The 13,517-nt window shown below is 47.6% G+C and overlaps 1 protein-coding gene across 6 annotated transcripts in view; it reads right to left on the bottom strand.

Annotated features, from left to right (window-relative positions):
- Positions 1-13,517, bottom strand: part of LOC146080039 (gap junction gamma-1 protein-like) — a 111,425-nt gene that overhangs the window by 29,252 nt on the left and 68,656 nt on the right. The window contains exon 1 of one of the 6 annotated variants that reach the window (XM_083186851.1): positions 7,078-7,230. The exons of 4 other annotated variants lie outside the window; for them this stretch is intronic. The gene's annotated coding sequence lies outside the window, so the exon portion shown is untranslated. Of the gene's footprint in view, positions 1-2,059; positions 2,080-7,077; positions 7,231-13,517 lie in introns of those variants that run through there. One more of the 6 variants, XM_083186853.1, reaches the window with a different exon arrangement.

The following is a 13,517-nucleotide window of genomic DNA, read 5'->3' as shown; positions in this document are numbered from 1 at the left end:
GACGCTGCTTCTTCGGCAGCGGATCACAGAAGTTGGCAGCTCCTGCAGCTCTTACACATTTACGCACACCCGCTGCGCACAGCGATGTAGTGGTAGCGACTTTTGCGGCCACATCTGAGACGGCCCAGTGAGGGATTAGAAAAGAATTGTCTGCAGAATTTTGCCCCTGATTCCAGCTGAGTTACATAGCTCCTGGGTGGGGGGGAGAATCACAGGCTGGTAATAATTATGTCAGATTCGCCGGCAGTTCTCTTCTAGACACATGAAGCAAAACACTGTCAGTCTCCGGTCCTGTTCCCAGCAGTGGGGGAAACATTAAACAGCAGGAGCAGCGACTTCAGACCGGATCACTTAACCCTTTCCAGGCTGTGGAGTTTCCTCTGGCAACAAATGAGCTGAATATCCATTTTCCAATAATATGTTTTCTCAACTCCCCTTCCTTTTCGATCACATAAACCATGAATGGCTGGACAGGAAGTGGATGGTTAATCTGGCTGACATCATGAGTGAGGCGTTCATGTACAGCTGCACTTAACGCTTCCCTGTCCCTAGGTAACAACCAGGCCGCTCATCCTGACTCCTTATATTATTATGCTGAATGTGTTATTAGGTTATGTTTAATGGGCCTGATTCAACAGGGGTCGTGTATGCGTCCTCCTGCACAGTTTCCCGATGGTAGGCGCCGGCATTTCTAGAAACAGGGATGTGTCATCCCCATTTTCTGAGGGAGTGAAGTCCTTGGTATGGATTTGCCCCATGTCCCAATCTGATTCTATTGATTGTCTTCTAAAAGGTGGTAAATAAATTAGTAGAATGTGATTGGTTGCGTCACCTCAGTGCTGCTGCCTGATGCGCCGCCGCTCTGCCCCGATGACGTCAGTGACCTAGCAATAAGTCAGGTCGCTGTGAGCACCACATAGCACCAGGGCCTGCAACAGAAATCTTGGGGCCCCGATACACTGTTGTCTCTGGCAGGCCCCCCAATACTGCATATTGAATGCTTCTTTTATTGTTACATAATTAATATTCACCAATACCGGAGGAGGGTCCAAGTAAGTACCCTTACAGGAACCAGGGGGGGTGCCTTTAAAAACCATTGCTAGGCACTGCACTGCAGCAGCTATGCTTACAGTCCCTGAGCCCCTTAGAACCTTGGGGCCCCTCAAAAGCTTGAGGCCCGGTACAGGTGTCCCCTTTGATCCCCCCGTCGCCTGCCCTGCATAGCGCAGTATATCTTTGTTGATTTTGCCAGTGGTTATTTCATACTTGCCTACTTTTAAAGACTGTCAGCATCACGTGTGGGGGTGGGGGCCATCATCAAGCCCCGCCCCCAGCACTGAAAAGCCCCCCCCCCCCCCATTTGTGGGGCCTCATGGAGGGGCGGGTCTAAATGGCGCTATTTGCCTATTTAGCCCCTCCTGAGGAATAGCCGCAAATCGCGGTGATTCAACTATGCGTCCGGGCAACTGCTGGGGAGAACGGGAGGGTGAGGCAGAATCCGGGAGGATTGCCCACCTTTCCGGGGGGCTGGGAGGGGACCCGATTTCCGGGACCCTCCCGGCAAATCCGGGAGGGTAGGCAACCCTAGGTTATTTAATATCAGGTTATTATGATGATATATTCTTATGGAGCACCCACACATCTGCAGCTAGGTGGGGAAAATCCCCATTTTGCGAATGACTGGGTCGGGTCATCGGAAAAAACCCAGCATGTTGGAAATCCTCAATTTACCGATTCTGACCCAAAAATTATCAGAATTAGGGATTCTCAACATGAAAGATTTTGCCATGTCCCCGGCAAATCGCCAGTCACCGGATTGTGCCGTTCACAAGGCGGAAAATACATTAAAATCGTCATGTGGTGACAAGCTCCATACGTCCCAGCAAATATCTCTACATAAATACCAAGACTAACAAATCTGTTTAGACACATATATAGCACAAGGTTGGCTCGCGGCTTTGCACGCATGGATGTCGGAACACCTACTTTCAGCACGGCAAGGGTTAAGGCTTTTCCTTTATTGCTCCTCTCCTTGATGTCACATCGAGATCATACGTACCTGTTCCTTTCTAGGACTCTGTGCTATACAGTGAACACACCATCCAGATTCATCATGTCGTTTCTGTGTGATGCCGGAACGAGCAGAGAAACGGACACACAACAGACAGACAAAAAGTGAGATTGTTCATAAATAGTCCCTAGAAGAACCAAAAAATGATGTTTAAATACTTGTCACCCTGTCGCTTGGTAGCATTGGCACAGTGTTGTGGTGTGGGCTAATAGCGAAGTCAGGTTTGTTTGTGATGCTCCCACACAGCAGCTGCAGCAGCCCCCCACCCCGCCACCCACGCCTCTGCAGCACCACCTGAGTGTTCCGCCTAAGGAGACACATTCCTGCAGTCAGGAAGAAGAATGTTACTTTAGTGCGCTGAGCATGAAGAATGTGCTCAGTATAAACCTGCTGCTCATCCCCAATCTCTGGCCTGTTACCGCTTGTCTTCACGTAACTCTTCTATTTGCCTCTGTCCATACACACGGAATACGCCATAATGTCCAGTATACAGGTGATGAGAAGTGGCACTGAGCATCTGTCCATGATCATAAGTAGAACTGTATATCATAGCTGCCTACCCTCCTGCATTCTGCAGGAGACTACCTGAAATAACAACAATCTCCCTCTCTCCCTCATTAGTGTAGCAATCTCCCTCATGTCACCTAGCTCACATTACACTGTTACACCATAGTTTCCTACCCTCCTGCATTCTGCAGGAGACTCCCTGAAATAACAACAATCTCCCTCATTAGTCTAGCAATCTCCCTCATGTCACCTAGCCCACATTACACTGTTACATTTTTTTGGGGAAAAAGGAATGAGAGATAGATACATTTACATTGAATCATCAGCACCATTTCCCAGCACTTTACCAAGTATAGTAGCTCCTACTGACTGCTTTGGGGATCATCTACATTTGGATATAAGTAATTTTACAAGTTTCCTCTCAGATGTAGCAGTACACACCCATGCTTCTAGGTGCCACGTTCACAATCTCTTTTCACAATCTCTCCATATATGGAACTAGATACGCCCTTTGGGAGGAGCATGACACGCCCCATGGGGCACTGTGCAAAATTCTCCTACCAACTATAATGTCCCTGAAACTAGTTTTCAAAAGTAGGCAAGTATGATGTATATTCAGCATATACAGCCACAGTTTGAGAACCACTGCAGTAGAGGAATAAAATTGTTCCTGAGCATCTCTCCATATATTCATAATGAAGCAGCTGCAATGGGTTCTGGTATATATGGTAGACAATGTCTAGGTCGACCACTAATGGTCGACAATGAGTAAGTTGACACTTAAAATTGGTCGACATACTCTAGGTTGACAGTAACTGTAGGTCGTCATAAGCAAAAGGTTGACGTGGAGCTGGCCATATGCGCAGTACATATATGTGTACTGCACATGCGCCAGTCCCGGCGTCTGTCATCATAAGACAGGCGCCAGGGACAGGAAAAGGACACGACGGCGGTGACAGGGGAGGGGGGGGCCTGCAGCCAGAGGCAGCCCCCTCCCCGAAAGAGGTAGGAGTCGCTACTGGGGAGGACACAGATAGATACTGTTTTAATGCAGGTGTTGCCCTATGGATCACTCATCACCAGGAAGCCTGCACTCACTGGACACAATAGCGCAGATGGAATATGAGCACTGAGCCTGTACCTCCGTATAATCTATCTCCAGTGACTCTTCCTAACCTGCTGTTTGTCATCAGTACCCCCCCCCCCCCCCCCCCCAGGCCTCTCCCCCTTATCCCCCACCAACACATAATTCCCAGAGACAGGTTACATCTGGGGACACGATTTGTTGATCGGAAAATGAGTTATTCTCAAGCGTTTTGATGTAGGATGGGATTAAATCTCTTTCCAAATATAAATGCCACGCTCCCATTTCTCTTCATTCCGGGATTAAATAACAACATTTCGCATTGCTTCATTTACAAGCTGTTTACAATCTGAGGATGATTATAATAGAATACTTCCAGTATTTCCCATGGTGAGAATAACCACAGGGATACGTCTGGGGATCCTTATGTCTGTATATTACGTGTGGGGGCTTCAAACAAAAACCGCTTTAAAGCCTTTTCATTTCCAGCAAAATTAGAAGTTTATAACAGTTTCAAACCTTACATTTTCAAATAGGAACTACGAAACTTACGCTGTTCAGTGCTACCCTCATTCCATTGTAGCTTTGTTAGAAAATAAAATATTAATACCCCCAGCCCCCCAGTCCCAATGGCAGACAGCTGAAGCTGTGTCAATGTTTTAATTCAGTACTTTGCATGCGTCCCGATGGTTACCGCCGGGGCCGGTGGACACATTTTGGGTTTGAATGGAGATCCATGCAGTGTTTGATCGGCATTCTTTGCAAAGCTTCAAACAGGCACTGAAAACTCACCTATTCATCAAAGCGTCTACTGCAGGGGTGGGGAACCTCAGGCCCGGGGGCCGTATGCAGCCCCCGTAGCCGGTCTGAGTGGCTCGCACAACCGCCTGGCGGCTTTGCCGGGAGTCAAGTACAGGGGAATGCTCACAAGAGGTCAGTAGTTCTCACGAGATTCCTCTTAATCAACAGCAGCCGGAGACGGTCAGTCCTATTCAGCGGCAGCCGCCGGAGCGTGGGACGGTAGCAGCAGGACAATTTGTAAGACACATTTTTACATATGGCCCCCAGAGGATATTTTCCCCATACAAACGGCCCCTGGCACAAAAAAAGGTTCCCCACCCCTGGTCTACTGCATAACCTAGTCCTGAGGCTCCTCCAACCTCATGACTCATGGCTTGACCATCTCTGCTTTGCTTACATCCTGCCATCAGGCCACCTCATGTCATCTGTTAGATTGTTAGCTCCTCAGAGCAGGGCCCTCTTGTTGTCAACACCCTCTTCTCCTTACATTTAACTTACAGCTCACTCCTACTCAAGGACCATCTCAGGCTTGCCTACCCTCCTGGAATGGCTGGGAACCTCCCAAGAATCGGGTCCGCCTCCCGGCCCCCCGGGAAGGTAGGCAAGTCTCCCGCTTTGTGGTCATAGCTCCCGCTCCCCCCTTGCCCGTTGGTTTAATTACCGTAAATCGCGGGTCCTCGGAGATTACGTGTTATTTAAGCCCCGTCCCTCCCTGTGAATCACATTGTTTTCTGCCTTTTGGGTGGGGCCAAGTGATGTCAGCCTTGCCTCCGCCCCCCTGACGTGCTGCCTCTCCGGACTTCTCTCGTAGAGGTCAAATTCAAAGTAGGCAAGTATGGAACATCTTTGCTCACACACTCTCCTGCTGGTAAATGCTACTCTCTTTCTACAGTATGGCCGCCAGCCCCTAGTAGTATGCTGATTACTCCCTCGCTACTTACATCTAAGCTTGCTGGAGGGCCCGGGTAATTAGGGGGCCTTGGTCTGACCCCCCTTCCCCTTCCGTCCCTCCCGGGCAGCAGCACACATCTCTACAGCATGTGCTGTGCTGACAGCAGACTCAGCATGAGTGTCTCACTGAGCCTGCTGTCAGCACAGCACATGCTGTAGGTGTGTGTGCTGCTGCAGAGGGGGGGACAATACCACCCCGCACATCGACTTTAGAGAGTTTTTTTTTACCCCCCTCTGACCAATTTGCGGTGCGGCCTAAGCACGGGAGGTGGCCGCACTTCCCGTGTTAGGCCACGCCCCCCGAAATTTTACCAGGGCCCGGCATACCTCTCGGCTGCCCTGCCTACAGTTGGAGCTCCTCTCATGCAGCTCCAGGGCTTGCCAGTATGCCCCTGCTGGCGAGCGCTGGCGGAGAGGTGCTCCATCTCACTGGGACGCACAAGCATCTCACACGCACGCGCATCCCAGTCACTCGTCGGTGTGGAGCGGACGGAAACCCTGCCTGTCTTCAGGGAGATGGGCAGGGTTAGGGGGGTGTGGGAAGGTGGCGGGGAAGCGGCGGAGAGCTCCGTCAGAACAGGGAGCGCGAGAGTCTCGTGCGTGCGCACCCCCGTCTGGCGGCTGGCGATTCTATCGCCAGCTGCTGGCTGAATGAGCGGCGCTACATATGTATACTGTTTTTGTTATTTATTTACTGTAATGTTAAGTTCTCTCTCTGTACTGTTCCGTTGCGTGCCCTCTGTACGGCGCTGCAAAACACTTACGGCACCTTATGCATAAAATGTAATAATAATAACAATTCCTGGGTGATGAATGGGGAGGTGTCAAACAGCGTACGGACATTCTGAGAAACCATATGATCCCTCTAATTGCGACCGATGTCCAAGCGATGGTGAAACTTTGTGGGCACATCCTCGAATTTACATCATTTCAAGTGGGAATGTCTATAGGATGCCCACCAGCCGCTGCGGTAGCATACACTTGCAGTGGTGGCTGGGATGTTAGCAGTGAAGATAGGGTGGGAGTATACTGGTGTGTTAGTTGTGAATATGGGGTGGGTGTATGTCTGGGGGCTGCTGGGGAGTTGGTACTGGATACAGGGCTTAAGTTGTTGGCAGTGAATACTATTTTACCTCTGGTATAAACAATTCCCCAATCCTGGGGTTGGGGGAAATCATTAGGATCGGAGAATCTGGGATTTTTAATATGCAGAATTTCCTGTATTCCCTGATGTTTTCCAATCATTGATAGCCACCAATCAGCGCATTTGATTGGCAGAAAGGCGAAATGAGACGCGGATGTCCTGCGTTACTCTCCTTGCAGCCACTGTTAAAGAAAAGGTACTCTCCAAGGCACCAGTCCTGTCTGCAAATGGGCCACACATAACATTACACACAGATCAGCACCAGCCAAAACCAACGCGTTTCACAGACCGAATAAGAAATCCATGTCCTTAGCTGCAGGAATCTAACTGATGCATTATATATATGCATGAGATCCGTAGCCTGTGTATTCCCCCAGGTGACTGAGGACACCAGAACATGTTTACATTTCCATACATAGAGCATAAGACGTTCTACTGTTGCTATGTTCCCTGCTGCTGCCTAACAATATTTATACCAAGTCTCTTTCCAGGAGTCCTCCTGTAAGAAGAGTTCCTTACCGCACTGTGTGTCCCGATCACTGGAAAGATGCCGACGGGTAGCAGCTTAGATCCATGTCGGGAGTCAGCATACACAGCATCAGCCGTGAAACAGATCCTCCAAACTTTGCACTCAGTGACGTGCCTGGTCCTGCGGTCGTCCCCAGTTATCTGGGGCCTGGGAACGGTTTCTTGTGCCCATGTCAGAACTTCATAATGAAGCAATTAATGGAAACACTGTCTCCTTTCTGTGTGGTTAGGGTTCTCAGGCTACGAGGCCTTGGAATAATTTCCAGATAATCCGTGGTGACCTCCCCCTCAGCAGCCGTGGCTGCTTCTTACAGAACAATGAATAATTTCTGGGAGACTCTGCAGTTCCACGGCCCGTGTACAGTAAGTGGCTGTTATTTCATCACATTTACATGGATACATAGATGTTATATACATAGGATATCAGTTATGTATTGGTTATGTTTTCTTCTTTCTAACACATTGTATTATGGATCTAGCACATGAAATATAAGTTTATTGGTGTTTAGTTAAGGATGTTAGGAGGTCAGGGCCTGCCCCTTGTTTGACCATCTCTGGCCCATATAAAGGTCAGATGGGATTGATTTTTATCTGCAATAAGATCAGATTCCTCCAACAGTAATCCTACCTAAACTCAAACATGTATTCTGGGCCCTTCACGCAGACGCATTTCTGCGCATGTGCAGACGCAGGGTGCGTGCGACTGCTGCAAAAAAAATGTTTGCCGGGTGCACGCACCCAACATCGCGGGCAGGGGGGCGTGGGGTGGCGGGCTGGTCCATTTACATACGGGAACGCCCAGCGTATAATGGGCGTTCCCATGAGAACGCTAGGTATTCTCACGCAAATGCAACCAGAATAACCCCCTCGATTTGTAGCCATACTACTGGGAAGATTGCATGTGGATGTGGAGCTACAAGTCCCAGCAAAACTCTGACAGCCTTTGCTATTCTTATTTTTCAAAGGATATTGATAAGGGTGACGTATAGAAGATCTACACTGTCTAGGTAGACAATCATTAAGGTCAACCAAATGTGGCCCTCCATCCCAATGGCCGGGCCGCCTACGTTTTTTCCGTCAACTCCCAGGAAACGCTAGGATGTCGCCCACAAGTGCCGGCCTACTGTCCATCAGCCTGTATGCGGCCTGCGATCACAGGTCGCCGCTGGCTGTGATTGCACGGGGGGCTTGCCCATAAGCACTGTGGATGGTACGCATGCACGGTCCTCTGATAATCACCAGGGCTGCAATCAGGGCTGAATAGGGCCCATGCTACAGGAAGGCGAATGTCCTGTGAGACTAAGGGGGTGATTCAACTCTGTACACAGGGCTGCAAATTTGGAGCCCTGATGGTAATAGGAGGGCCACGCATGCACACGGTTAGCAGTGCACATACATGACCCATCCGTGTGGCCACAGCCAGATGTTGTTTGTGGTTGGCACCCCATCTAATTTGGGTCCCGGGGAAAAAAACAGATGGGCACGGCTAGTGGGAGGGAGGGCCGCTGACGTCACAAGCGGCCCCGATCAACCCAGGGCCATTTCAGCGCTGACTAAGGACCTTATTCTGGTTGACACGCAAAGCTGCAAATTTCACAGATTTGCGAGTCAACTATGCGCTGCCCACATGAACCCCCACCCCTTCTCGCACGCCGAATATCCCTGCACGCATGTGAATGGATGTTTAGCATAACCATCTATTCGTCGCAGAGACCAAATCATTCAATGGTCGCCGAGATCTAAGACACCTCTATGGTGTCTTAGATCTGTGGACTCCATGTACGGGAAGAGGGCGGGCAGCTGCCATCCACTGAATGGAATAATCAATTTGCTGTGCCAGCTCGCACCAAGCGGCTGCACATGCGCACACATGTGGTCATCTTATTCCTGTAGAACACGCTACAGTATAATATTATTCTATGGTTCTTCCTACATCTCAGTTAGAATAAAATACTTATTAAATACATCAGGAATTAATCGAGTCACAGGACGTGAGAGATGCTGGAAACTAGGATCAGTTTTTTAGAAAACCACTGTACATACTTTTCATGTTTTCATACATATATTAATGTTGGTACTGCTTCCTAGCACGGCGCCCACGATAAGCATCGCATGTATCGGTCCTTAATCGCAAGCATCGCATGCATCTTATGTGTTTCTGCACCATAAGATGCATGCGATGTATACGATTTATGCGACTACAGTGATTTTTCATCGTATCCATTTTTATCACATGTATCGCATCGGTCGTACTGTTTTAATGTCATAAGATGCATGCGATGCATACGAATGATGCAATGAAAGTATTTTTTTTATCTTGGGCATTGTAAATCGCATGCATTGTATACTCTTAAACATACATACAATGTATGCGATGGATGCGATTTATGCATCAAATTGTGTGCTTATAATGTCAACTCCACTTCCATTGTTAATGCCTCCCCAAACTATCAACGGCAACCCAAAGCGTGGCGAGGGGTGGCGGTACGCGTCCTCCGACCTTTTCATACACCCACTATCCACGTCGGCGTGGAGTTGATTTTATAAAGTGTGGAGAGCGCAGCGAGCCACCGAGCCCGAAGCGGGGCGAGCGCAGCGAGCACCGCGAGGGTAAGCAGATACCTTCACAGGTATCCACGTCCCCTCGCGGGCTTCACAGGTATCCGCGTCCCCTCGCGGGCTTCACAGGTATCCGCGTCCCCTCGCCACGCTTCGGGATCGGTGGCTCGCTACTACATACAATCCATACAATTGACTCGACATACAATCATCGCACGCATCGCGTACATCGCACATGAATAAAGTAAACGATGAGTGCGATGCATGCGATTTAAACGCATACATCGCAGTCATCAAATCGCACGCATCGTACCTTACTATACTACTGTTTTTCATACGATACATGCGATTTAAAAACCGAAATCGCACGTATCGCAAAGATTGTATGCCTTGTAAAAATGTACATGATTAATGCGATGGGCGCCGTGCTAGGAAAGCAGTACCTTAATGTTTGTTTTATGAGTGTCAGTAAGTTGAGGCATATTTCTGCTTTATCAGCTAAATAAACTAAAAGGGGTGCAGTCATTAGGTCGACCACTATTGGTCGATGCACCAAAAAGGTTGACATAGTCAAAGTCGACTCGAGCACATGACGTGACATCCACTCCCCAAGCAAAAGGTCAACATAGAAAAGGTCGACATAAAAAATGTTGATGTGAGCACAATTAGTTTTTTTCAAAGGATTTGTTGAGCAAAGCGAACCATGCGAGGGGATGTATTACACATATACGGCGCTATGCAAAGCCGTCTACAAAGCCGCTCATCTACTGGTAATAGAGCAGAAGAGCGGCTTTCCCGATGATTATGCGGGAGCACGCATTGCCGCTCAGCGCCTGGTCATACACAATGGGTGGCTCTGAGCTGAAGGCAGTTTACTTTAACCGTTTGAGCTGCTTTCAGCTCAAAAGCCATCCAGTGTGTACGGCCTGGCGATGTGCAGTGAGCGCTGATGTGCGCTCCAGCATCATTAACAGCCGTCGCCGCTAGTGTCATAGTATTACCAGCAGATGAGCGATGGGGTGGACAGCTTGCCATAGCGTCATGCTATGGCAAGCCGTCCACCCCTGGGAAAATCTCTCAGTGTGTATGCACTAAGCAATTTTCAGCCCCGCGATTCCCCCCATCATCGCTGTGCATACACGCTGAGCAAAAACGCCCAGTGTGTATGCACCTTTAGGCATTTGCCTAGTTTGCCTATGCCAAGCCTGTCTCTGAGGACCCAGTTTGAGAACCTTTGATCTAGATTATATTGTTCCTTTTTTCTTATTCGAACTTCATACTTCTTGACATCTTTATTTTTTTATTTTTTGTTATTTGTATAAAAAAGATGACACCAGTTACCCGCGCTCACAAACAGAGGTTGCTGCTGGAATTCCCACAAGATTGGGATACCACACCCAAGAACAATACCACAAGACTACAAGAAGTGGATCTTCACAGCGCTACCTCCGGCAATGTTTCTTGACTCCCTACATAGGATCAAGACTCCAATAGTATAGAAAAGAGAAATAACAGCAGTGCAAAATTATGGTTAGTAGGAATCAGTGTTCTCAATCCCAAAATCTTCCAGCTTCTGGAATGACTCACCTAGTCAAGCTAGGAGATGTTCCCATAAAGGTTTCTTTACAGATAATAATGAAAGCAGACTCACCAGAGGGCAGTGCCCTATGTTCCTCCAAAGGTATCTTTTATTTTCAATGCGACAGGACAATGTGGATAATCCAAAAACGATTTTATTCCTTAAAACAAGACGTTCGCCCTCCCACTTTGCAAGAACGGTCCTCTCCCACCCGGAATGGAAGAGATGCAGTCCAAGTGGTGTAGATGACAGTACACCAGTAGGTAGGGGGTCAGTCCAGACAGAGATAATCTTAAAAACACCAACGCGTTTCGAACTAAAAAGTCCTTCCTCAGGGTGAAGAGTATAAAAGCCAAGTGTGTCTGGGAGGGGTATTTGTACCCAGACAGTCCCAGCTTGTGTTAAAACATGGATTCAGCAATAAGGATCCTAACCTTAAAAACATGATTGACAATAAGTTCCGTTTTGCACCATCAATATGGTGACTAAAAGCATACACATATAATCAATTACATACATATATAACCACAATATACATTAAAACCTGATAATACTGCCTCCCATATTCGTGCTACCAGGTCCATTGCGTGTATTCACATTCGCTGTAACAGACTCCTGTGTCCGGCAGCCGTTTTGGTCACTTCCGGGTCCGGCTATTGGTAGCTTGGAACGCAACTTGCGTTCCACACGTCCGGACGTTACTTCCGGTATGACGTACTTCCGGAGCTTGGACCGCACGTATGGTGTAGGTTTGGCCCGCAATGCAGTTCTATCAGTCAGGAAATGTTCAGCTTTATTATATTAAGCCGGATTATCCCAAAAGTCGCTCCATTTGACCATACACATATAAGAAAGAAAAAGGATAATTAGAATAATGATATTTCACGTATTCTCATTAGCATATCAGCATTAAAAGGCAAACAGCGGCATCTAGTGGTGGTTTTCAATAATAACAGGGGTTCCAGAAAATAAATGAAATCAGAAGGGGCAGACAACACAGTTCATAAATATGGGGCATAATTCATAAAAAACACTTAAGCTCAAAATCGACATTTAAGCCTCTCGGTGTGAGTGTTTTAAGCTCATAAATCAGCTTCATTTCTGTCTGCGAGAGTCTAAGTTCTCTATCATTTTTCCTCCAATTTGCCTGTACACACCTAATCCCACAGAAAGATATAATGTGACTTGGATCACATCCATGTACATTTTTAAAATGGAGGGACACATTGTGAGTCTCCACTCCCTTCCTAATGTTGCGAACATGTTCAGCTAACCGAATTTTCAGAGCCCTAGTGGTTTTACCCACATATTGTTTCTCACAAGAACATGTCAATAAATAGACACAGAACTTTGTATCACACGTGATAAAGTCTCTTATTTCGAATATTTTATCCGTCTGATTCGATTTATACGTGATTAGTTTAGTGTCTTTTGATTTGCAGATTCTACAGACACTGCAATTGCCACACCTGTAGAATCCTTTGGATTTGATGTGATTTCCAATCTTCGGCGTGTTAATAGCACTTCTCACTACTATATTCTTTATATTATCCGCCTTCTTGTAGATAAACTTGGGGGTTGGTTCTATGTATTTTTTCAACAATGGATCACTCGTGAGAATTTTCCAATGCTTTTTAAAAATACTTTCGATTTGCTTGTGTTGGGAGTTATATCTGGTTATGAATGGGACTCCTCTGTATTCTTCCTTGTTCTTTATCCCAGTCTTTTTAATGACCTCTGTTCTGTCCAAACGCTCTCCTTCTTCCCGTGCTTTCTCCACCAAAATGGGATCGTATCCTTTTGCTATAAACTGCTCCTTCATAGTGTTCGCTTGTGCTCTATAGATATCCTTATCGGTGCAGTTTCTGCGAATCCTGAAGAATTGACTCTTCGGGACCCCACGTTTCCAATTGGTGTGATGGTTACTGTCATAAGGGATATAAGAATTGCAGTCGGTACTCTTAGTGTACCCCCTGGTTTTTATAGTACCTTCCTCAACGTAGATACTGAGATCTAGGAAGTGTACCTCCTGTAGACTGCTATCAAATGTTAGTTTAATTGAGAGGGAGTTCTCATTGAGATGTTCGCAGAACAGGTCCAACGTTGTTTTCTCCCCCCTCCAGATGAGTAGGACGTCATCAATATATCTAGACCATGACACCAGGCTGGCACCGTATGGGTGGCCACTCCAAACTGAAGTTGCCTCCCACCACGCCATAAATAAATTGGCGTAGCTTGGTGCCAGCCTGGTGCCCATGGCCGTGCCCGTCAGTTGCAAATAATGGGAACCCTC

The sequence above is a fragment of the Crinia signifera genome, chromosome 5, assembly GCF_055691185.1.
Source record: "Crinia signifera chromosome 5, ASM5569118v1, whole genome shotgun sequence".
NCBI lineage: Eukaryota > Metazoa > Chordata > Amphibia > Anura > Myobatrachidae > Crinia > Crinia signifera.
The sequence above is the reverse complement of the archived record's forward strand: the minus strand, read 5'-3'. Positions and strand labels throughout refer to the sequence as shown.